The sequence below is a fragment of the Varroa jacobsoni genome, unplaced genomic scaffold, assembly GCF_002532875.2.
Source record: "Varroa jacobsoni isolate VJ856 unplaced genomic scaffold, vjacob_1.0 scaffold_610, whole genome shotgun sequence".
NCBI classification, from domain to species: domain Eukaryota; kingdom Metazoa; phylum Arthropoda; class Arachnida; order Mesostigmata; family Varroidae; genus Varroa; species Varroa jacobsoni.
In genome coordinates this window covers 102,298-126,007 of record NW_019213512.1, presented here as the reverse complement: position 1 = coordinate 126,007, position 23,710 = coordinate 102,298, and the positions used below count along the sequence as shown (strand labels likewise).

The window sequence follows — 23,710 nt, the reverse complement described above, 5'->3', positions numbered from 1 at the left end:
AATACAACTTCAGATACGTTTGGTCGCACTACGTAAAACCCATTGATTATAGAATATTAATGTAACCCTTTGAAAATAGTCCTTGTATCTTTGCTCTGGACTTCGTAGCTAGAGGCTTGCCGGTCAGGCCTGCGGTATAATAGTAATATAACAGAACAGCTACATGTCACAAAGGCAACGCTCGAAAAATAACTACAGCCATATTAGTTCGAGAAGTAACAGGGCCAACATTTGCATTGTAAACAGTATTTACTTGGTTATCATTGGGAATCAGGAAAAGACTCCACTTATCCCAACCCTTGTTGTATCGGTTAGTGACGAAATACAAATGTATAAAGTTGAACGAGGAAAATGCCAACTCCTCTGTAACTTTGCAACCAAGAGATCGTCTACTGTGACCATCTGTACGACATTATAGTTCTTCATAAATGTAGTCTCTGAAACCATGGCATTCATTTGAAAATTTGCGATGGAAAAATCGTAAGTGATTAGAAACTGGAATAGACCAATTTTACCTCCTATAATTAATAAGTTTGCTGATCCATAGGATTCTACTCGTATACACTAACGTATTCAAATATAACAGCAGTCCTATACGGTTCGATCTGTTTTATTTGTATATTTGGCAAATAACTACTGAGTCTACGTTTGATGCAGGTACGGTTTGCGGTTCATTTTCGATGTATAGAAAAAAACTGACGCTAAAATTAGGTTATTTTCGCTCATTTGGACGTTCAGCATATTTAATAGCAAGTACAGAGCAACAGCCTTAACAGGAACCTGAAGCTCCGTGACTTCTAGGCGATAATTTCAGACACCTTGAGATCAGACAGAGACATACAAACGACATAGTCTAGTGTGAACCATTGAAACCAGGAAGACGATGCCGTTTTGTCCAATGAAGTCTAGCAGGCCTGTCGACAAGCAAGTTATCTATCATTAATGAACTTTCGGAACTAAGGAACAAAGGGACTTGTGAAAGGTAACAGAGTCTAAAGGTTAGACTTTCAAGTTACCTCCTTGGTAAAATCCAGTTATCCCACGTTTGGTTTTCAAGACATGGCTAAAATTATATCGTAATGATTCGTTTAGTGATATGAGTTCAACACGAAATACCAATGCATAAACGCAGGTTACTCCTGTCCAGTCGGGAATTGTTATCGTAATGCTAGCCTGCATTGTGGACTTCACGCTCACCACGCTGAACGTCTAGAACGAAGAGCTAAATCATATACAAGAATGTTAACGGACCATACATAGAAAAATATAGGCAATACATATCTCAGTTTTGGCCAACATCATTTGTATAGAGTCATAAATAGAAACGTACTAAAGTTCGTAGTATGTTTTCATCGAAGGACCTTATAACTGTAGTACTACTTATCATAGCAAAGATTTCTGAAATGAACGGGATATTTTACTCAGAGCTGGATATGTTTGACAATTCTAAGGTAATAGCGACACTTTGAGCCTCCACGGATCTTTCAGGGTGAATCGATCAAACCCCACCTTTCCGCTTTATCTAGAACATAGTTATTGTTGAGTGAGATCCCTCATAGACGGAGTATATTAATAGCCCTGTAACACTAAATAGTAACCTCGTAATAACACGTAGTTCGAAACTTACTTGAGCATAATTGTAAAGTTACTTGCTTACTTTACTTAACAAATCACTAAGGACTGCTATTATTCATGTTGGTGTATCTGCTTTCTCCTTTCCTGCAGTTGAATCGGTAGATTATTATGTTGAACAAGAGAAATAGGCCCACCAAAATTAGCGGAAAAGTAAAATATAAGCTTACCTACTATTTCAAAATGGGCTTTGAAATTTTTAGCTCAAGTTACCCTATTTCTGTTTGATTAGTTACCAGACTATCGAAATTTTTCTATACCAGTTTTTCAAGAAGTTCAAGAAACTTCATGCGTAAATATCTTCCATCGAAACACCAATTTAATAATATTCTTCTGCTGTAGAATCGATTTTTAAATGACACTCTGTGGGAAAATCTCGAAGTCATGCTAGATTACCCTGTCATATAACCTGGATCTAGAACCGGGAAGAATTACTAGAACCGGGATTACGGTTGATTCAACACGCGAAACCCACTTCTGGAAACGTAGTGGCAACAAAAAATTTGGAACTTTCATAAGTTGACATAAATTTCTGGGCGAAATGTTTTGAAATAAAACGCATTGCGCATGCAAAATCGCTCTGAAGCTTAATGTCTCAGACAACAAAGTTACCACGAATATCGACTACCACTTCTATTTTACGCCATTACGGTTTTTTTTTTAACATTAAAACGTTTCTCTTGTTTATAACAAGATAAAATTAATTTATGAAACGATGAAATAGGTCTAAGCCCTAATGAAAATGAATTTTTTTATTTTGAAAAATATTACAATAACGGGTTCATAAAGGAGGCCTAGCGCCTTCAATTGATGTCACGTAATAAATTAACGACTCAACAAAAATACGAATTGTTTTTAAACTTGGTATTTGTTCAAGATCGTAAACAAGACAATAGACAATTAATATATTCTAAAACGACAATGAGATACATACGCAATAACGTATTGGACCTGTGAGGCTTGAGGGTCCGTTTTACTCGCTATGTCGATTGTGTGATGTATTTACGTTTCCGCACATCTGACGATTTCGGTTGGTACGCGAAATTATTTAACATGTATATTGCAATATGCGACATTAAAGCTCATGAACATACAAAAATACGGCACGACTCTCTAAGCGATCTAAAAAAATTAAAAGTAAATCTTCTGTAGTGTACCTTTTTAATAAGCTTCCGAAGATCGTTGTCAGCATTGAAGGATGTTCCGACTATTGTCATTGTTTCAACCCAATAGGCTCATAGAAACACTGTTTACCGATGAAGCTGAGTAGGCTTAGTCTTGCTGACAGAAGCCCAATGGAAATGCGGAATATAACATCAGCCATCACGTACTACTTGACAGACATCTTTCACAGTTCGTGGCGGTTCAAAATACCCCCGAATGTAGGCGAAGAAAATCTGGCAAAATAAATTTCTTTTTCACGTTTTCGAAACGGCATTTGTGTGAGTATTTATGACAACGGCGAACACGACCGTTTGCTAAAAGTCGCTCGCGGTACATCGGAGATCCATTGTATTAATATAGTATGTAAACTTGGCTTATGATGACAGTAATACTTTAAAAGGTCGTATAATAATTTCTTTAGTGTGCCTTAATTTATTGATGATATTTTCAAAGGACAAGTTGATCTTTCCGCTATTTATCAAACTTTCTAAACAGTTAACTTGAATTGAAAAATATTTCTGATGTTTTTCGTGCACTATCAACCCTTATATACACATATATCGCACATATATAGTCTACGTAAAATAGTAGATATCTCTAAATATTTGCTAAACTTTCTACGAAGGTAACACGTTCTAATTCGGATACAGCTAACGAACCATCTATCTATTACTACAATATCTGTCTGCTCCGGATAGGCCAAATATACTAGCCGGTCAAACCTACTGAGTAAATTCATTTGTGATACGACGCGTGCTCTTGACGACAAAAAAAATATTTTTATAAATTTCCAAATAACATTTGCGTCCCTAATATCAAGTTAAAAATGCAACTATTTCCTATTAGAAAGCCCACGTATTGTCCTTTTTCTCCTTAAGTCACGCAAATATCTCAATGTTTGGTTAAACGATTTAGCGTGCGCAGTTCCGCTAATTGTTAGAGTTTTTTTTTTCGCCGTTCTGGACTCCTTTATGGGACTCTTTACTATGTTGAACGAGTTCCAGTCTCAGGTTTCCGTTTTTGGACACCCAGGCCTGTCCCATTGAATGAATTTATCCACCATAGTCTTTTTTGCACTGGTCGTTCGCAGGAAATAATAAGCGATTCGAGCCATATGCCGCCCGTGGTCATTGCTGCAGAATTGCTATTGTGGCTGCTAAAAGCTTTCATGCTTCCTCAGTCACAGGGTACGTTTCCATAGGGGTCCACAGTGGCCACAGCAGAGCATCCCTTGCTAATCCTTGCGTCCAGAGGCGCAACTGTGTACCACTAACTGGATACCGGTGAATATATAGTGTATGTACTTAGGTCAAGGTCAGAGTGAAACCCATCGCATCGTAATACTGGCCCATTCGCATCCTGGTCAACGTTCGGGTCATATCGTCCGCGCTAAATAGTACGACATGGGTCTATCCTAGGTAATTATATATTGTTTACTGCTCAAGCACCGCGTAGATGGCAACGAAGAAGCTAAGAAAATGTATTCAAGTGAAGTAAAAAACATCGCTGTTAGAAGCAAATTGGAGTTATCAGATTAGTCAGACTGTCTAATTTATCGGAGGCGAAATAGTCGTTGCGGACAACATGTGTGTAGGTGTCGAAGCACTTGCTGTTTCTTCTTGTCAACTTGCGGCCAGGGGCTTTTACGCTCTACGTAATTAAATAAATGATAATTTAGTTTAATTTTATTCCTGACTGAATCAAGACAGCTTCTCTCTGTAGTGGATAAGGGGCCAGTTTCGGACTTTACCTTATTGGAAAAAGGCCGCATCCCACACGCTATGTACCATCCGCAGAACGATTCCCCCTTTTATGAGCCTGCCCATACATACAATATAGACAGATGTTTTATGTGTATTTCTCTGCATATAGCAACGGGCTTGTATAAAAATCATACGCTAAATTATTCAGCCTGTACTCACATCAGCCCGCTCCTGATAACCCCTTATCCAGCTCCATAAACAGTAAAAACTACAAAAAAAACATTGACTGAATGTGCTTTCAATATGTTATTTATAGTAGAATATATAATGATATGGGCACTGGGTTAGCTTCTTCACACGCATTAAATATACTGCACGTAGCGACCAACTATATAAATCATGTGTGAGAAAGGCATTCGCACCCAAATAGTTTAATTGAATAGAAGGTAAATGCTGGTATGGTGCTAAACACTCTAAAGCTACTAATCTATCCAAAATTATTAAATTAACTATAAATTAATTAAAAAAACGCATGAAGTAGTTTGAAGTCAGGAAACACACGGTCCGCTTAGTTGTCAGAGACAGCTGTCTGAAGTCGCCATAATTAACGCAGTACCGGGCGTAAAACTCAATATCGTTATCTATTCTAGAAGTTCTAGGGAGGTACCGTTGCGATGACCATCTCTATCACAGATGGCCAATGCCACGACGCTTCAGTATAGTAATATAGATTATAATCCAATCATGATAACATTACAAGCCAATGATAATATTACGTCAAGTTAATCCAACCAATCACAAAGGACAAATCTTGTGTAAGGCAGTCTTTTAATCCACCTACAACATTTATCTATAGTAGCGCCTTCAAAATACACATTACGTTACTAAATCACACATAGAAAGCAAAACGCTTGCCTATCGGAAGTGTCAAAACTAGTGTTGCATATGTGTAAACGGCTCATGTAACCAAAGTTACAATTGAAACCCCATGGGATCAGTTCCTGAGTAAAATGTGGCTTAATTTGAACGGATAATTGGTCATATGTAATAATCCTTGCAACATTCTATTTTTCTGCAGACAAATCTCTATTCTTATGTTATTATACAATAGGGATTAATTTGTTAGCATACTGAAGCTTTAATTTCATAGCTGAACGACGATTTTTTTCTGGGTTGACTTCGCAGAGTCAGCTGCATAAAAAGAAATAGGCCCGTGCTCACCTGCCTTGCGAGCGCCTTAGAGAACATCTGCCGTCGCTTGATTCCTAAACCCATTTGCTGAATTTGCATTTACAAGAACCAGATGCTTAAAACAAGATAGATAGCCCGCTTATTTGCATTATATTGGTGTTATACCACACTGTGCAGCTCCTCTGCGCTAGTCGGTGCACTGATGTTATGCAAAATACCCAGAATCTTTGCTTTTACTTTTAATGTAGCTACAGCATAAGATACTGGTGTCACACAAAGAAGTATTCCAAAAGGGGTCGCTTTTAAAGGAAAAGCTTAAGTGTCACTAGTAATCATACTCCGTGTGAATAGTTCGCACGGTTAAAGCCGAGCATTGGATGGGACAAGGTAGTGTTGTCCTCAGTCGATACTCTTCTACCAGCATTATAAATGGTGAAGAAGTACAAAGTCTTCGGGAAGAGGTGAAGCTAATCAGATGCGGTGGCTTGCACAGTGCAGAAGCCATTCGTAGCTGCCTGGTGAGTTCCGCTATTCAGTATCATTTTTACGTAATTCGTCTGCGCTTAAATTATCGGTGCTAAGAGGCTCGATAATATTGAATTAGGACGTCAACGCAAGATATTTGAATAACGTACCGGCAGGATGAAGGTAAGATGTAACAGATTTATTTACGATCTGCAGTCGATCTATTACGTAAACAGTGTAAAAAATACGACGCAACAAACATAGGGGAAGACCGTATGCGTACAAAAAGTTAGCTGGAGTTTGTCTAGGCTTATTTTAGTAGCTGTTAGTGCGTTATTCAAAAAACACATCGCTACAAAATAGGAGTAATAATTATCTAGAATCTAGTTTTTTTTTTTAATTTTAAACAATATTTCTAGCGGAAGAAAACGACAGTAACATCTTTTAAAACATCCAGTCAGGTGGAACAGTTACCTTTATTTCAATTATTAATCAGTAACTATATTTTTTCTCTTACAACTGCGTACAAATCGATTCCAAAAGACTGTGCAGGACAAAACAGCAACTTCATGCAATACCTGTACATGGAATATACTGAAACGTCTTAGCCCGAGTTCTTTTTTTTGATACAGAATACAATATTCAGTTGTGGCCGAATTTCTGGCTCAGGTAAAGCCACTCCTTTGCCCATTAGCTTTTTAACATATGGATGCATATACGGCCTATCCAAATTCCATGAAATCGCGTACAAACAGTCACCATTTTCAGAGTCGTCGACATGTTTCTGCCTCACTGTCTCACTCAGATTAAGCTCTTGCTGCAAAACGTGTCGGTGCCTACCCATGTAAAGCTGAACCCATGTAGGTGAAAATGAAGGGCAAAGAAAGGCCTTAGCTATCAAGCCGAGGCAGAGTTAAAAATAGACATTATTAAGTCAACCATTCAAGCTAATCAAATTTTTACGCAGCGCAGCTGGTGGGCCATCTGTAAACTGCAACGCCGTTTCCAGCTTTTTTTGATATACGTACTCAAGCCGAGGCTATCCGAGGCCCCGATCAGGGAGAAGGAAAACTGTCACAGAACAGCCCGTTAGCAGAAGCGTTCCCAATGATCCCACCTTCACGCCCAACCATCAGTCGTACCTTGTTCTTGTTGAAGGGCCAGAAACGTCACCTGGGCCCAATATTCGTTGCTGCGACCTTGGTCGAAGCTTAGATTTTTGCTTTTAAGTCTGATCTGACTACATTGGCCACTTCCAGGGGCCAATGAGCTACGGGAACAAGTGAGGATTTAGCCAGCTATACGCACGAATAGCTTAGGATATTGGTAAAAGAATAGCGCGGAAACAGGGTGTGAATATAGGCCGTCGAATAGCAAGCGGCATCCTAATTTTGTATACCCGGCTGCCTTCCTTGTTGTGACCTAGTCTATGTGTATAGAAATGTGCAGAATAGGTGCATATGAATGTTATAGCAGAGGCATAATGTTCGCTTATAACGAATTTGTTGAGCTGGTAGTTGGAAGGTTGAAGCTTTCATTGTAAGGGGGCTCGATGTCATGAAAGTGATGTTCTTATAATGGGGATGCACGGGCTTAGCCTTACCATTTAACTTCATGTATTGAAATTAAATGGTAAGACTATGGTAAAATTGAAATATTGAATCGTGTACATGTTTACTTTTTGTTGGCTATTATGCTTACACAGTCGTAGAAATAGCTTGTTGTCCACTGTTCTAGTAACTCAGCGGGCTTATAGATCAAATGTAACCATAAGGAAACAATGGCAATACGTACGCAGCTGTAGACTAATTAGGATCACTAGAGAGCATTCGAAGTTATGAGAAAACTAAACATTTTTTACAATTCGTCGTTTTTAACTTCCATCTAGCCGACATGAAGTTCCCATGCTAACGGCTTAAGTTCAAGCGGCGAATCTACAATTCGAAGGATCCAATAAGTGCTTCCAACGAGGACAGTCCTCTCTGACGAGGCTGTCCTGAACATACGTGGCTAGCATCGAGCATAGAAAACTGATTTATTAAATAGATTATAGACTTTTTTACTTAAGCAAGCTAATATACCACATTTTTCACTTCGTTAATTGTTATTTAAAGTATATTAGACATATACATCGTCACCAACATGCGCGCCTAGCAATTTCTCCCTTTAGAACATGGCCTGCTGTATTCGTGAGCCTTGCCATTCCAGTCGTATCATCCTACTTTCCTAAATTTCGACACATATTCATTGGCACAGCCTCGAAAAGATACAAATATCTTCTTCTAGTTAACATCTAATGCACTGATGTCAATGATGTTGAGCGTCAATTAACTAACAATGCGTCCATATAGTACTCGGGTTCGATTCTACCCAAATCACATTGTGTAGTTATTTGGGGTCCTTTTTGATGAAACTATGATTGTCATAGGGCACGTCTGGATGCTACGATATAAGTTAAATATAGGACAACGCCACTAACGCGAGAGAAATTGATGTCTTGTCCTAAGATGAACGTGCCAAATTGCAAGGCTAATGCAGATTTTGAAACTATTAAAACTGGGTTTCAGAAACTAGAAACTGGGTTTCGACCCCCGTTGCATAGATCAACGAATGCTACCGCTAGAGTATCGGCAAGTAGGACTCAAATGGATTACGTCACCAACTTATGGTGTGCCTACTCACGGAAGTCCTGTTGACTAGAGCTCTCACATCAAACAGTATCGTATAGAAACTGAAATAATTAAATTCTGTTAATGTTACGAATAGCTTTAATGGATATTCTTGTCGGAAACACACGCCCTCTTCTTGTGGCAAAAGATGAAACAGGTGACAACGCCGGAGACCGAAATTTTCGATCCAGTTCGGGTCGGCCGATGCGGTCTTGTACTTCCAAGGTTGTCAATAAGGCAAGTATCGGCAGTAACGTTTTACATACAGTTCCCTACAGGTACCTTGGCACCGGGGCATTAGCCAAACGTTTGCTAAAATAACAGTATGTATTTTTGTGGTTCAACATTGAAAAGACTGTTTTTGTACGTTAGTGTTGTACTTGTATTGGTGATTTATTGTTATTTCGTAAGTAGATTGGCTCGATTGAAGTTTCATCAGCTCATATGTATGTAGACTGATCCCGATTTTTTTTAGTGAGCTAGACCTGTCCACACCACTACCCAATGTATGGGAAATTTTCTCTTCTAGGTGTTGCTTTCAGAGGACCGAATGTTCGATAGGTCAAACAACTATAACCCAAAAGACTCTTAGACCCTCCATGAAAATCGGATTCCAGCTATTTAGAAAGAAATAAAGCTTTACATTGCATTATTTAGTTTTTACACCTTTGTGACCGGCTGCCCCACTTTCCGAATGCTTTGTGGACGCGTATGAAAGGTACCTCATGGATGTCTATTATGCAACTAATATGAAACCAAAGGGCTTAGATCTTAAATAAATACGCGCTCCCATGAACCTAGCCAAGAGATAGTCCATTAATCACTTCGCTGGGTTTTTTTTTGAAGGGTTGACTTCAGCCATAATCGTCACGTTTCTAGGCAAACTGTACGTGAACAGCCTTTGAGATTATTCAGATACCCGGAGACATTTTTTAATACATTAAAAAACTACTATCAGCCTTTAGTTGTTAGTGCCCCCGCATTCTAAGCAGCCGTTAAAATTTTCAGCAGGTTCACTACAGATACGTGCTTTCAAGTACACGCGCGCGCTATTATAATTTGAAAAAGGTTATTAAGCCTGTAATGGATGATCCTGTAGGGTTATTTGAGCTAAACTGCAAATAGATTTTTTAATACCCATACACATATGTGATATTGTTATGGTGTAGAATAGACAGATCAAGTTATTGCAACTTGTGGAACAATTAATATCTCCGCAGCTCAAGCCGTTCCTATCGCAGTTACTGAAAATAATTACCAATTATGTTGTACTTAGAAATAAGAGTTTTCGAAAATACCTGAAGATATATCACAGTTGGCTCCTGCTGTGAGAACAGCGTAGCTCACGATTAAGGGACTTAGAATAATTACGAAAATTTTAGTTTATGCAGTAGGTTAAAGCAAAAATAATTTATCTCAGTCGGGACGGCCGTTCGAGGTGTTTTGTTGCGGAGAGATGTAATGAGTAGAGATCAATTAATGATTGAAAGCGTGGTAGGCAGACAATGATCAACGGTCAAAGGCATATCGATAGCAATAACGGATCGGGGTTAGTTGATTAGTGAGCGAGATCTACAAAGACGGACGTTAAGAAGAGTATACTAAGCAGCTGCAGTGCAAGATTTCAGACGTGTTAAAAAGCAAAAATCAAGTTTAGCGAATCGGCTGATACGCTTCCCTAGACACCTAAGCATTATTAAAACAAGTAAATGGGTCAAGATAAGTTATAAACGAAGGTATCTGTTCAGTGGGTCATACAGTCCAGAAATGTATCTTACGCAAAGCAAGCAGGTTATAATCCTGGCTTTCATCTACAGATTCAATTCAGTAGGACCTAGCTTAATATGCATCTCGCATCTTGGATAGCGACGAGAAAAGCAAAACTGTGATAATATCGTTTTCAAAATATGTCAGGAAAAAAAAATAGACGAGTGAATTCATTCAGAACTATCTATCGTTTTATTTAAGCGCTGCCAACATTTTTCCCTCTAAATTGTTGTTTATTAATAATGGCTAGTAATGATTTAGTAGATTTGACTCGGCCGGCGTTGGTTTTCAAAGTAAAAATATACGGTAATGGCTTTAAGCACGAAAGACTAATTAGCAAAGTACAATACATTGATTTAAACAAGTCAGTATATAAAAACGTTTCAGCCCGTAAAACTTTTCCTATCGGTACTGTGCTCCCTGTTTAAAGCTGAACCTAAATTAGCGATAAAACTGACGCCGAGGAACTTTTTAGTTCAGGAGTCTTAAATTAAAATGTGGCACATGTGCCGTTACGTGCACAGCCACTAACGTCGCTGCATGCGCACCCGCATGGCCTAAGGTGAAGGCAAAGCAATGTTGCCGTTTTGACTTCAAGGAGCATCGCCTGAAGGCTCTCAAGAGAACGGGGCCCCCTAGTCCTCAATTTGCAATATACCCACAGTCCAATCCAGCCGGCGTAGTTCTTGTCAATTGGATGTCGTTAACGTTTAAACCATACTTAACTTTTTCCTCTTGTGAGAAATTGAGTTGTAACTTATAGCTGTAACATATTACCATGCATATAAGGGTATGCTAGATATTCGTATATTGTCAGAATATAGAATGCGCCATGGCAGTTACTCAATTAACAACGTCAGACGATTGTAGATAACTAGATATCGACTTTTGAAATTTTGCGCCATGATCATAGCTTTCTACTATATATGCCCTAGCTAATGGCAATAACAATAATGTTAATACAAAAAAAAAAAATTCGTATGGTCATATATTACACATCTATGATTTCTAGCCAATTACGATTTACATAGAGTTTCATGTCTAAAACAGCAATACTTTAGGCAGTACTTTCGAAAGTTTTTACCTTAGTTATAAGAAAGGATACGAACAACGAAAGTGCCCCAAGCATCGCTAAATTTACATGCAAAATACAATATACGTGATTAACTAAAAAAAAAAACGACAAAGATATAAGCGTATGACCTAACTAATATAATATGGTACACTTACATTTTGTTACCGATTTCACGCATTCGTTATATTAGTTTGAATGTTGTAACTTTGCAGGAAGCCAATTAATTCGTTCTTTCTGTTTCAACAGGAACTTCGACCCCGGTCGCAAGCTGGGCCCAGGAGACGATGACATCTGCAAAGCAGAAGTCTCATAAATTTTCTTGCTAAGGTCTATGCTTTTGTGAAGCGGTCTAGCCGGCACGACCTGTTGCAGAAGTCGTCAAACAAAGCGTAACTTGCTGCTGCCCAGCCTCATTATAACAGGCCCATTGGAGAAATTTTATCATTATTTTTGACGTGAACGAAACATTGTCAGGACATGGTAAAAATGTGAGCCTGTCAAGTAACTGTGGTACTAACGTGGTTTTTTAGCGAGTTCAAAAAAATAAACATCGATGCTTATGGTTCGGGAACTTGCTCAGAACGATTTAAACACGATTATTAAACTAAGGGTAGATTTATTTCTTATTAATCGTTCACCTATCTTGTTTGAAATAGCTACAGCAAGGAGGCTTAATCCGTACACAAACATATGAACCGAGATGTCTCAGTATAGTTTTGGACCCCATTTGGTGAAGAAGACTTTTCACGTACTGTCTTAATAATATTTAAATACTTCTTCTCAAAGACATATGCTTTTATAACGGAAGCATTAAAACTCCAGTTACCAGATACCAGTTAACCGATGATAAAACAACGATACGTAGCATAACCGTAAACTATTTTTCGAACTATCCACCGTAGAAATGGTCCCGCATACAGCAACTCAAGCATCACCCCTTTTTCTAGATCCTTGAACACTCAGGTGGTTGACTTTCCTTTTCCGCTGCTTTTGGAAGCATATGCATGGCCTTGAGGGCCTGGATACGCATCCGTCTATTTTCAGGATCCAAACGCATCGCGTCCAGTTATCACTTGTGGGCATAACGTTTAGGCACGCATCCCAAACGAAACAGCCGGTCTCACCTAAGTCTATATTGCAATGCCAACCAATGACAACTGCTGGAACGTCAGAAAGACCTGCTTTTACGCTGAACGTCCCATGAACCAAACACGTACACTCACTGACGCAGCTATCTTAGCTTCTCCTATTTTATTTGACTAGTAGAGGACGTAGGCTCTTGCCGTCACAGTGCTCTAGTGGCAAACTGGTTGCGTACCAAACGTTGGCGACACGTAGAGGGAAATTGAGTGCAGACATATTTCGTTTAACGTTGGGAGCCGTCAGCTTTTTAAGCGACGCTAAACAACAACAGAACTGGGTCGGAATATCGAAACCATCATTTAAGGTACGCACTCGTCCGAAAACTGCTGTTTTTCTACTAAACGAGAAGGCCTTGCTAACCGGTGCCAATAACCAGCTAACAAACGGACCCACTTTGGGTTTTCGTCAGCTGGTTTGTGTGAAAAGCAAACAAAAGTCGTATATGTAACACAGTGGTTAAGTCAGTTGCGAAATCTTCGTCTACTGCTGGGGTCCTACTGGAGCGTCTGCCAGTAGCACTGGGTTAGCTGGCGCCCATTTGCATATGTCATAGTGAGAAATGGATTTCGATCGATTGTATATGCTTCCCGAAGATGCTTCCACGCTTTTCTTCGCCTGCTATTGAGTTTCATATGGTAGATATTTTTTTACGTTCGAATGAAAGTTACGCCCCAAACAGGAGCCTAAGCCGATCCTTTTTGAGCGGAGACGATAAGCGGTGTGTGCATATTGGTGCCCTTAGCGAAAGGATAGGTATACCTTTAAAGACGAATGCTATAGCTAATCAAACGTGCCTGAACCATATTAACTCTAATAGTTGGCTCGTTCGAAATGCGTACGCTGAGGATTTAATGTAAGAAGCTTTGCAAGTTTATCTGGTAGAATACACAGCTGGTGAAGTAATGAAAATTCAGTTGAGGAATATTGTGTATCTTGACATCCGAAACAATCCGCAAGTTACCTAATCCTATTTTCGAGCTCTCACCCTTAACTAAATGAGTTCCTCGTCCAAATGAAGTCGTCCAAATTTTTCTTTCCGTTATTACCGATCTAGCAGCATTGACATGTTAAATTCCTCGATTGACCTAGATCGATCCTTCAGGTTCGGCTACGATTCTCCGTATAGTATATATAAGCTGGCTCACTTAAATGTAGTCAAAAGGAGTTTTAACAACTTGTACCAAAAGGCAATGGAGATCGCTCACCTGAATCACCGCTCGGAAACAGTTTATTTTTCCTCTGGAACAATCGCTTTCGCCAGATGGTCTGTACGCTCTACTACTACTCCTCCCAACCTGTCTCCGATCAAGTGAGGAGACCCAATTCGAGCGAAAAAAAAAAGGCCATCTTGCCTGAAATGTAGCAGAAATGGGGCAATATCGAATGGTATTTTTTGACTAAGTGTTTACTGCCAATGACATAAACGTTTCCCACCAAATATAAATAGCATTATTCCATTGTTTGGGTATGTGATTTACGGTACATCGTATGAGCAGCATAACATAAAATTAAATGAAACAATCGTGTTTTCGAGGTGAATTGCGCCGAAAATGCGTTTGAACTCGGTTTGGGCGAGCATATCAGGATAGGGCTTCGATTGTTGGCAATTGTTACGCGACGGGAGAACGGCTGACCTTCAAAGTTTATTGGTGAGTATTTGGAATCAACTCGACTGTACAAGTGTCCGATCCAAGTAGATCTGATCGTTAAGGCTCTGACACAGAGAATCATGAAATGCGTATTTACGCTACCTAATGAATCTATAATTAAGTTGGTCGAATCAATTTATAGCGCCGTTCCCTTACGTATCTTTAGGAATTGTGCTAAAATTGTGCAAGTTGAATTATCGACCGTTCGTTTGATTAGTGCGTCAGAAAAATTTGGGGATGAGTACTAACAATAACGAGATCCATGGTCGTCTGTATCAACTAGTATAATGTATTTGCTATTATTTAAATAAAAAAATTTAAAAAATTAAGAATAAAAATGTCCTTTTTTCTAGGCGTCGGTTATAGTAATATTTTTATTGGTAATAATATTCTTCAGTGGTCAAAATGCTTCAATGCATTCGGAGAGCCTGTTGAAATACCTATATCTAATAATACCTCTGGAATCGAAATCTGACTTTTCGAAGTTCCGACCCGAGTCCCTTATATAATTTGAGTAACGTTTTCGATGCTGATCTGTTGTTGTAGTAACATATTTGTATAATATAATAATAACATTTGACATAATCTTCTGATTGTTTTTGCTACTATCATTCGGAACTATATTATGAAATCAAATCGACAAATGCAAACATACTGCCGACAGTGTCATGGAATAAGGCTAGCTACTCACGGTATGCTTGTAGTTAACTTAGCGTCAAGGCTAGTGTAACGGTCAACCCTTTTTCCATCGGCTCTGTCATCGGATCTGTCCATCGGATCAGAGAAGACCGGCCTTGCGGTCAGAGGAAATTTTAGAATGGAACATCAATGGGTAGTCTATACTCGAATTAATGCGCCAGTTCCGTCGAAAACATTTCCATCGCTATATACTTAGATGGCCATTACTATTGAAGTGTGAGGCTTTTCAAACACTTGTGCCGATTGAGCCAGAGTTACAGCTTTTTAATGAGAATTTAAATAGTGCAATACCACGCAGTGCAAATACTCTTTAGCTGAAACACAAAGAGAAAACTATACGGAAATGGAAGTTTTGATGCTGTTTCCTTTGGCTGTGTGTTCAATGCACTTTCAGTAACTATAGGAACAGTAGTAAGGGCCCTCTCGACTAAATGTAACTTGTTCTTACAACTTAATTTGCTTAGAACATTCAGATCGTTTTTGCATAGTACTTATGAGAAATCGTTGTGAACGACGCCATCGCAATCCACCTTCTATTCAAAAGCAACAGATCTGTCTTGCATTCGTTACAAGAGCTTAATCCTGTGCTGCAGGGCACGTACACGTGGGAGTTTTGGTACCACCACCCATAAATCGGTAGAGATTCGGTGTATTAGCTTGAAATCAACGTGGAATCTACCTTGCCTTTACGGAGACGCAAGTCGCTGACACGTACTTACTACGTGTGAGGTTCAATTTTCAGATCACGCGTTTGGTTTACTGCTGTTAATTTTTTATGAGATCATTTTGCCGGGGCATTTTTGAATCGGGAAGTGTAGGCTAAGTGTTATTATTCGTTTGTGAAAATTTTATATCGAAAGATGGTCCTCTTCAGTAACACCTGTATCATAACTTTTGATATCGATGACGGCGTACTTCACGTATATCAAAATATCAGGATCATGCTGAAATAATCAACGAACCCGTGTGACCGGTAAATGTATGTGGTGTTTTCACATCGCTTACATATTTGCTGAAGAGTCTGCATTATTAGGAATATCAAAATCATACTGGATGAATTTATTGGCGGAAAACTTCAGCTTTTGGTGGATTAAGTCTGGCAGAAATCTTTCTGATAATTTGAGCTTCGTCATGATGTCCTATCAGGTAAAACTGATTTGTCTTGTGCATTAGTGCTAGCTAATCTTTGACCTTTAAGAAGCATCCCGATACCGGTTTGTGAATCAATATGATCCACAAACCTTCACAAAGATCGTCCAAAGGGAGAAACACAACATCGCAACATAAAAAGATCTTTCTACGCGTACCCCCCGGTCTTTTTTTAATCAGCAGTTTTTTAAATTTCCAATAATAAGTTAAACGACATTCTGCTCTGGTCTTTTTTTAATCAGCAGTTTTTTAAATTTCCAATAATAAGTTAAACGACATTCTGCTCTATTTTCGTGGGTTTCATTAGTAGTACCCAGCAGATCATGAATGCCACGAAAAAAAGCATCTGTTACTACGCCTCATCGGATGCGAAACATCCAGCGGGGAATCAATGGCAGCCCGTGCAATCTAGAGCTGCTGTTATCGACTGACACCTCTTTTGCAAGCGGCATAGTTTCACTCATATCCAATGAATAAAAAAAATCATTGCTTCGTTAACCGAGTTGATCGGGAGTCATAATCTAACAAGATCATTTCACTAAGTTGTTTCGGGGGTGTGCTGGTGGGGTTAGTTACGTCTTGCACAAAATCATCGCTTATTTGGAAGGGAAGGTTTGGCTCTGAGTTGGCTAATTCACTTGTTGTTGTAGAAGCCCATTTTGACATTCAAGTTCATAGCTATATCATTTTTTCGATGATCCTGCCTTCAGTACTGCAGCGGACCACTCTGCTCGGGGAAGATTGACTTAGATCCTTACACGTCTTGTCAAATAAGTTGAACATTAATTAGATGCGATGATTTCGCGTCTCACGGCTTTGTTCCGTGTATAACAGTGCGAGTTCTGTAACACCTATAATGATCGCTACATTGAGATTACTTTAAATGCAGAGACCATGCCAGGTTAAAATATGAATTTCCACATCGCAGATCTTACCTTTTAGGATATATTGTCATTTCCGCATGCTATAGGTCTTACGGAGCTTACAGGTAACGGACTACAGTTTCACCAATTAGAAGCCGGATTAAATTTCTCCTATTTTTCGAAATATTATATTGACGTTGGTCTAATTATATGCAAATTTGATAGCTCTTTCGCAAAGGGTTTGTTTATTGTTTGACGCCTGTGCAACGTTCCAAAGTTGATGTGACGCTAAAAGTGTTACAAAGGTTTGCTTTTGCAAGCACTGAGATCAATACGCTTACACTTTTTTGTTCTGAGCCTTAAAAAATATTTTCAATGGATGCACAGCACGAACCGCTGTTCGGTCTGCACCAAAAAGCACACCCAAGTCTTCATCCAGCTGTCGAGTCACACTAAAGCACTTAGTTCGTTGAAAATTTCGAATGGCCTCATCCAAGGCCGTTAAGTGCCTAGTGGCACTAAAATATAACGGCTGGCTAAACATCTCTAATAGAAAATTCTAGATAAATATTAAAAGCAGTGAAGGATCTAATATTCTTATAGATAATTTTGGATTCTCGAGAACAAAATACTAACGGCTTATTATGTATAACTGGAGGCTTATCTGCCCCTATTTATGTGTAAGAGCGCTTGCATGGCCTACCATGCGGTCGATGTGTCGGCCGTCGGTAATGATTTACTACCTATTTTTCGTATTCAATAAAGGCAAAATAATCTACCTGAATGAGATCAAAATAACCTGGGACTAAAACAAGCCAAACGGATTTGTGTCTATGGTCAACTTAATTTGTTCAAAAGCGTGGAACAACATCACCCCGGTTACATAACGTTGAAATTGTACAATGTAGATCGACATCGTTCCATCTTGACCTCTTTCCGGTCTTCGTCTGCAGCAGCCAAACCTATAATGTGTTCAGCTCGGAATTATCGAGAACTCAATATCACACTCAAATGGCGCTTACTTAAGTATGACAGACACTGATTATACCTTTTGCTATACTAACGTTAGCCAGATCTAATTAGGTCTGCAGTACCTATAAAGTGATGGGCATCGAACCATAAATTTGAAAACCACCTATTTGAGCTTTCTTTCAAACGCAGTCCAGGAGATCTAGCAATCTGGACGAATCTTCAATGAAAAACGTCTCTCTCTACTATTTGCGTTTTCCGCCCCTATTTGTTATAGACTATACTTAGAGACCAACAAAATGTAGACTAGAAAAATTCAGTCTGAGCCTTCGCGTTTCATCTGTGTGTAGCCAAGCAGAGTTTTCTTCTACAATCGGTTTTTACAAAAACATATCACTGCATACGAAATTCTTAATAACCAATGGAGCTTACCCAATTCTTTGACCATCACGCAAGAATTTACTTTCTGGCCATTGGCAACTGCTCGCGTGATTATAGCCGATAGTATTACATTGCGAGTAGAACGTCGTATTAAACATTAAATTAGTGCCAGACTACAAAGCTCTGCAGGGGGGTCTCCGTGCACTTCCCCGCTCCACAGCCGTGCTGATAAATACCTCATCCAGCTTAGGCTTAGCGAGAGGCCACAGTGGTGTAGAGAGGTTCTGGCCCACGTTCGTTGTTTTTCAGGGAACGATTTTGTGTACACGTTAAAATATATGGAAGTTTTAGCTCTTTATAAACGCAATACGTTGTAGCTGACAAGATATCTGATGTGCTTTTTTCTTTGCCTCGTTTTAATTGACCCATCTTTTAATAGCTGCACAGGGCTCTCCGGCTTGCTGTCAACTACTTTGTCATAACGCGCTTGAGAAACCAAGAAATCCTGACACGTTCAAACAGATTACGCAATGTATCATAAAGACGCCGTGTGAAGTATTAACGACTAGATACCAGCTCTATAGGGTCGAGTTTTTTAATGCATTCATCTGCACTGTTTATTAAACATCTGTTTTGTAAACAGTATCCCCGTTATGCCCCTTAAAGCGGCAGATCTTCATTTATCTCTCTCTCTAGGAGACTCTAGCGCTGAAGGACAGGTGCTTTGTAAGTATACTCTACGAATAGCTTAACAAGAAGCCACGAAACAAAAACAGGGTTTTTATAAAAGGAAGAGGCTATGAATAAGCAACAATCTAAGATCTAAGTAAATAAATTAACTAAAGTACCATAATTGTTGCGAGCAATATGCAACAACGGATCGAGTAACTTATTTTAGGACATTTACAACACTCCGCTAACAGTTTTCTCCCATTGAACCTTCACCGGTGAGAAAACTAGTGCAATTTCAGGCTGCCCTACAAATATTACTTTAACATAAACAGCTTAATTCAAGGTTATGAATGCCCCACAGATGATGTATACCCAAAGCCTAACAACGGTTTGCTAAAATTTCAGATGTTGTTGCGCGCTGCTGTGACGCGTATCGCGTATGCCGGGTAAATAGCATGACAACCTTACCACAGTACCACCACCTCTCAAATGAATCCATAACATCCAAAACCCATAAAGTGAGATGTAGAAATAGTTTAAAAAAAAAAGCATCTGTTAAAGTGAAACCAACTTTTAAGCACAACTTTAAGCGGACGTTGAACGTAACGCCGCCGAGTATTCAAAAAAAAAACAGACAGCAGACGACAGTACGTCTTTCGGTAACATTCCAGTTATATCTAACTAGCGAGGTAAGTAAAGACTGCGTCAAAAGAGTGGCGACATTTTAGATTTGTACCTATTTGTACGTGTTTCAATCGTCTAAACTATAGTTGTTTCCTTTCAAGTGATCTCCGTATTATTCAACGAACGTGTTTTTCCACTATTCTCCGTAAAAAATACGATATAAGTTGTGATGTGTTGATTGCCAGCACTCGGGTGAATGGCTGGTAACTTTAACATGTCTTACTTGGTAAAAAGTAAGATCTGCATGGTGCACGCGTTTCCAATAACAAACAAAACGGCACGTAGAAGCTTGTTTTCTTACTTGGACTTTTTACTTATCGTGCAGTTTTTTCTTTTTAATCTGGACTTATTTTTAAGGCGACACTCAGGCCATTTTTGCTTTGCAATGCCGAAATCCGGTTCAGTTTCAGTTACGCTAGGATTTGTCTGAGACCGTTGTTGGCAGGTCTGCATTTGGTCGGAGCCAAGATCCTTTGGCGTAATCTTTGCTCGAAGCAAATTATACCTCAATATAGCCCGATATAACTGGTCTAACTTGGATGCAAGTTCCTTGACAACGATTCTCCATGTAGAATAGTTATTTGTTTGTCACGTCTTCGTCCGTGTTTGCTATGAGAAGTTGCCAAAGATGAGGGCCGACTAAACAACCCTTGAGAAAAGCAAATAGAAAATTTCAACGAATTGTATATTTTTTTTTAAACATTAATTCATTCAATATACATACGGCAACGTTCATTATTCCGAATTTGACCATCTGTACACGTCAGTCCTTCTAGATATTGTGTGCTTTGTGTACACCAAGGTTCTATTTATCTTTAGTTAGTAAAATCTAGTAGTTAAAGAAAGTACAAAAAAAAAAAAGTTATATAATCTTAAAAAGCATACTTGACAATCGAATACGATTAATGAAATTTTTCTAAATTTATATTTACGCAAATAGTATCTTTTTTCGAAGTCTCTCCCCCCCCCCCCCCTCAAATAGTACTTCATGCCCAATGCATCCAACCGAGAGCGTTATACCTATTAAAATTAACAATGTCAGCTTTGACATTGTTCCTGAAAACAGTATAGTAGATAGATAAGGGCTCAAAGCTCTGCTGTCATCAATTCAAAATGATAACGATACTATATATACGATTCTAGACGGGAACGGATCTTAAATACCGATTGTAATATAACTAAGGCATAGGACAATACGCAAGCAGGCGATGTTCAGGCTAGCCTTCGGAAGCGCCCGAATTATATACTGTTATCGAACGGGTGCGCTGAAGTCTACCAAACGGATCGAACCGAATTACCCTTATTTTTAGGGAGTTAACGTACATAGATGGCTAGAGAGTTGTTACAAGTAACAGATACGTAGAATGAGTAGTTTGACCTTTCTATTTATGTTAGCCTGATAAATTTTACAGGCGAAATGCTTCGAGCCTTCGAATGATCACAACGCCATGTGGAATTGTAATCCACTTGTGGAAAAGGGAGTACTTTTTTTATTTGTCTGTATGCTAAACGACTTGCTCTCACGAGTGCCACAGTTAGCGCGCATATTGCTACATGTTTCAATAAATCGTAGTTGTTTTTCTTAGTAAAATCATAGGATTGTACAGTTGACATACATTCAATTTCTAAGAAGGAGCTACAGTAACGCGAAAAGTATCACTAAGTAGAGAAAAAGGTGAAATTATTCGAAAGTCAAGATGTACCGAACCATTCTAACCAAATGCCCTTTGACATGTATAAACATTCTGCTCTTTTTTTAGGTATGTGATAACTATAACTTTAGTATACGTTCATTTGTCTTTAGGATGCATAAATTCAATAAAAATGGAAAACAATACACGCACGATAGCAATGCTGAAAGGTTCATGCTTGATGCTTGACTTCACTCGTCCCGAAAAACGTACGTAGCCGTCGCTTGTTTTAGGTATTTCCAGCTAACGCCGCTTATATCCTCAACTTCTCTATATCACAAACGAAATACTAATTATAGGATACTAACACCCGTTATCCTACCCCGGTAAATTAATTGTTATGTATATTTCGATAACACTAAAAATTTTTAGCGCCAGCCTCTAAAATGAGACATTGTTGCTTTGGCCTTTGTTCCTTGCGAGAAAAAATTAGCTACCGAATTTATAACCGTCCCTAGTTTGGTCATTGGGACGCGTAGTTAAGAAAAATGGCGTCTAACTTTTTGAAAATTAGCTCCGAAGACGATATCACTTACCAGCTTTTTGCTGAATTTCGTTTAACCTTGAAGGCGCTGCAAAAAACCAGTCATCATTGTTGGCCTGTGTTAACTACTGTATCGTAAAAAAGTGAATGGATAAGATTTAACTGATTTACAAAAAGTCAGTGGGGAAAACGAGACGAGTTTCGGTGTTAATTGTCCCGCCGAAAATCAACTGGTCTTACTTAGCAAAAAAATTGTTCACAACAACGACAACTAGCGACGCTCTTTGGAATCATTAACTCGAGCTAAAGTTGAATGACGCCGCCACAGCTTCAACAGAGACAGAGAATGTCTCCAGCACAGCTTCAACGCTAGAGTACCTATATAGACCAAATATTGCTAGTCCATCTCGAACAAAGGTAGAATATTGCAGGCTTGAAGTAACGTGCCGAGATTATGCCTAGTACGTCTTTCACCTTAAATGCTAAAGCAGCTGAGACCAAACTTCCCTACTAATCTGAGCTAGATGTGTGTGCCGGGAATTGCAAAGGAACTGTGAGACGAAAGGGCGAAGCAACCATAGAACTTCGCATGTTTCCATTATCCTTTATCTCCCCGCTGGCTTATATAGCAAACCTATGAACAGCCGACCAAAGCCAAGGCCTCCTTCGGACGCTGCAAAAAAATCATGGAAGAAATGTGTCATGAATCTCGCCCTGATACTCGTGCCGAAAGACTGATTACATTAATCCCTTCATGAAAGTCCTCACCTGAATTATGTTGTAGAAAGTTATTCCTGGCCTAACTTTTGCGCAAAACACTCGAATTTGCTAACTTCGAGACAATTCGTCAGCAATGATATGAATTAACTTCTTGTCGTTTTGATAACGAAGGCAAAATGTAAGCTAACTTGTTAGCGATTGAATCCAAGCATAGCAACACTTGAATGTGGTCCTCGTTGCACTTCTGTTAAATTAGTGACTTCGTCCATACCTCATATATAGTCAGAGATGGAATTCTGGGCTTGAATTATGGTACGCATATAGCATGTCTGGATACTGGATGTGTTCTACGATAGTAGGAGGCTAGTAAGGATTTAACAGGAGTAAGCCTGTTTTTTTTCCGTTGTCCATAAAAAGAATGAAGCTGATGTAGATGATGTTTAATAGACTCGACCGCCGTTTCTGCTCCTTAGCGTCCATCAAATAAAAAGGTGCCCAAGCGCCCACGGCACGTAAACCGAATATACGTTGAACACGATTAGCTTTTTATCACGATAGCTATTGTATATGAAACGAAACTGCCATGACATAATGGTTAAGTCGTCACGGACTGTGTCTTATTTCTCAGGAAGTTGTTTTCAGATAGATGCTAACTGGCTCTATTCAAAGGGGGCATGATACGACACGTGCTCATTGCGATTCCTGTCGCAGCAATTGCCGTCCAGACGCTGGCCAAATAGCAAAATGAATGTAATCTATAACGGTTAACTTCTACTTTTTTTCCAAAGTATTTTAACATGTCTATTATTGATATGCTAAAACAGTGGAAGATTGTAGAAAAATTCAATTTGTAAACTAGCAACGACATTTGTTCGACAAGTAATTTTTCTAAAAGCAGAACCTAAAAAAAAAAAAAAAAAAAAAACATATATATAACTAG

At 39.0% G+C, this 23,710-nt stretch overlaps 1 long non-coding RNA gene across 1 annotated transcript in view; it reads right to left on the bottom strand.

Annotated features, from left to right (window-relative positions):
* LOC147753265 (uncharacterized) overlaps window positions 1-18,839 on the bottom strand; it is a 31,147-nt gene extending 12,308 nt beyond the window's left edge. Inside the window, exons 1-3 of the long non-coding RNA XR_015311730.1 lie at window positions 18,571-18,839; window positions 14,015-14,161; window positions 11,822-11,957 (exon numbers count right to left, since the gene is read on the bottom strand). This is a non-coding gene — a long non-coding RNA (uncharacterized LOC147753265). The remainder of the gene's footprint in view (window positions 1-11,821; window positions 11,958-14,014; window positions 14,162-18,570) is intronic.
* Window positions 18,840-23,710: the final 4,871 nt, after the last annotated feature.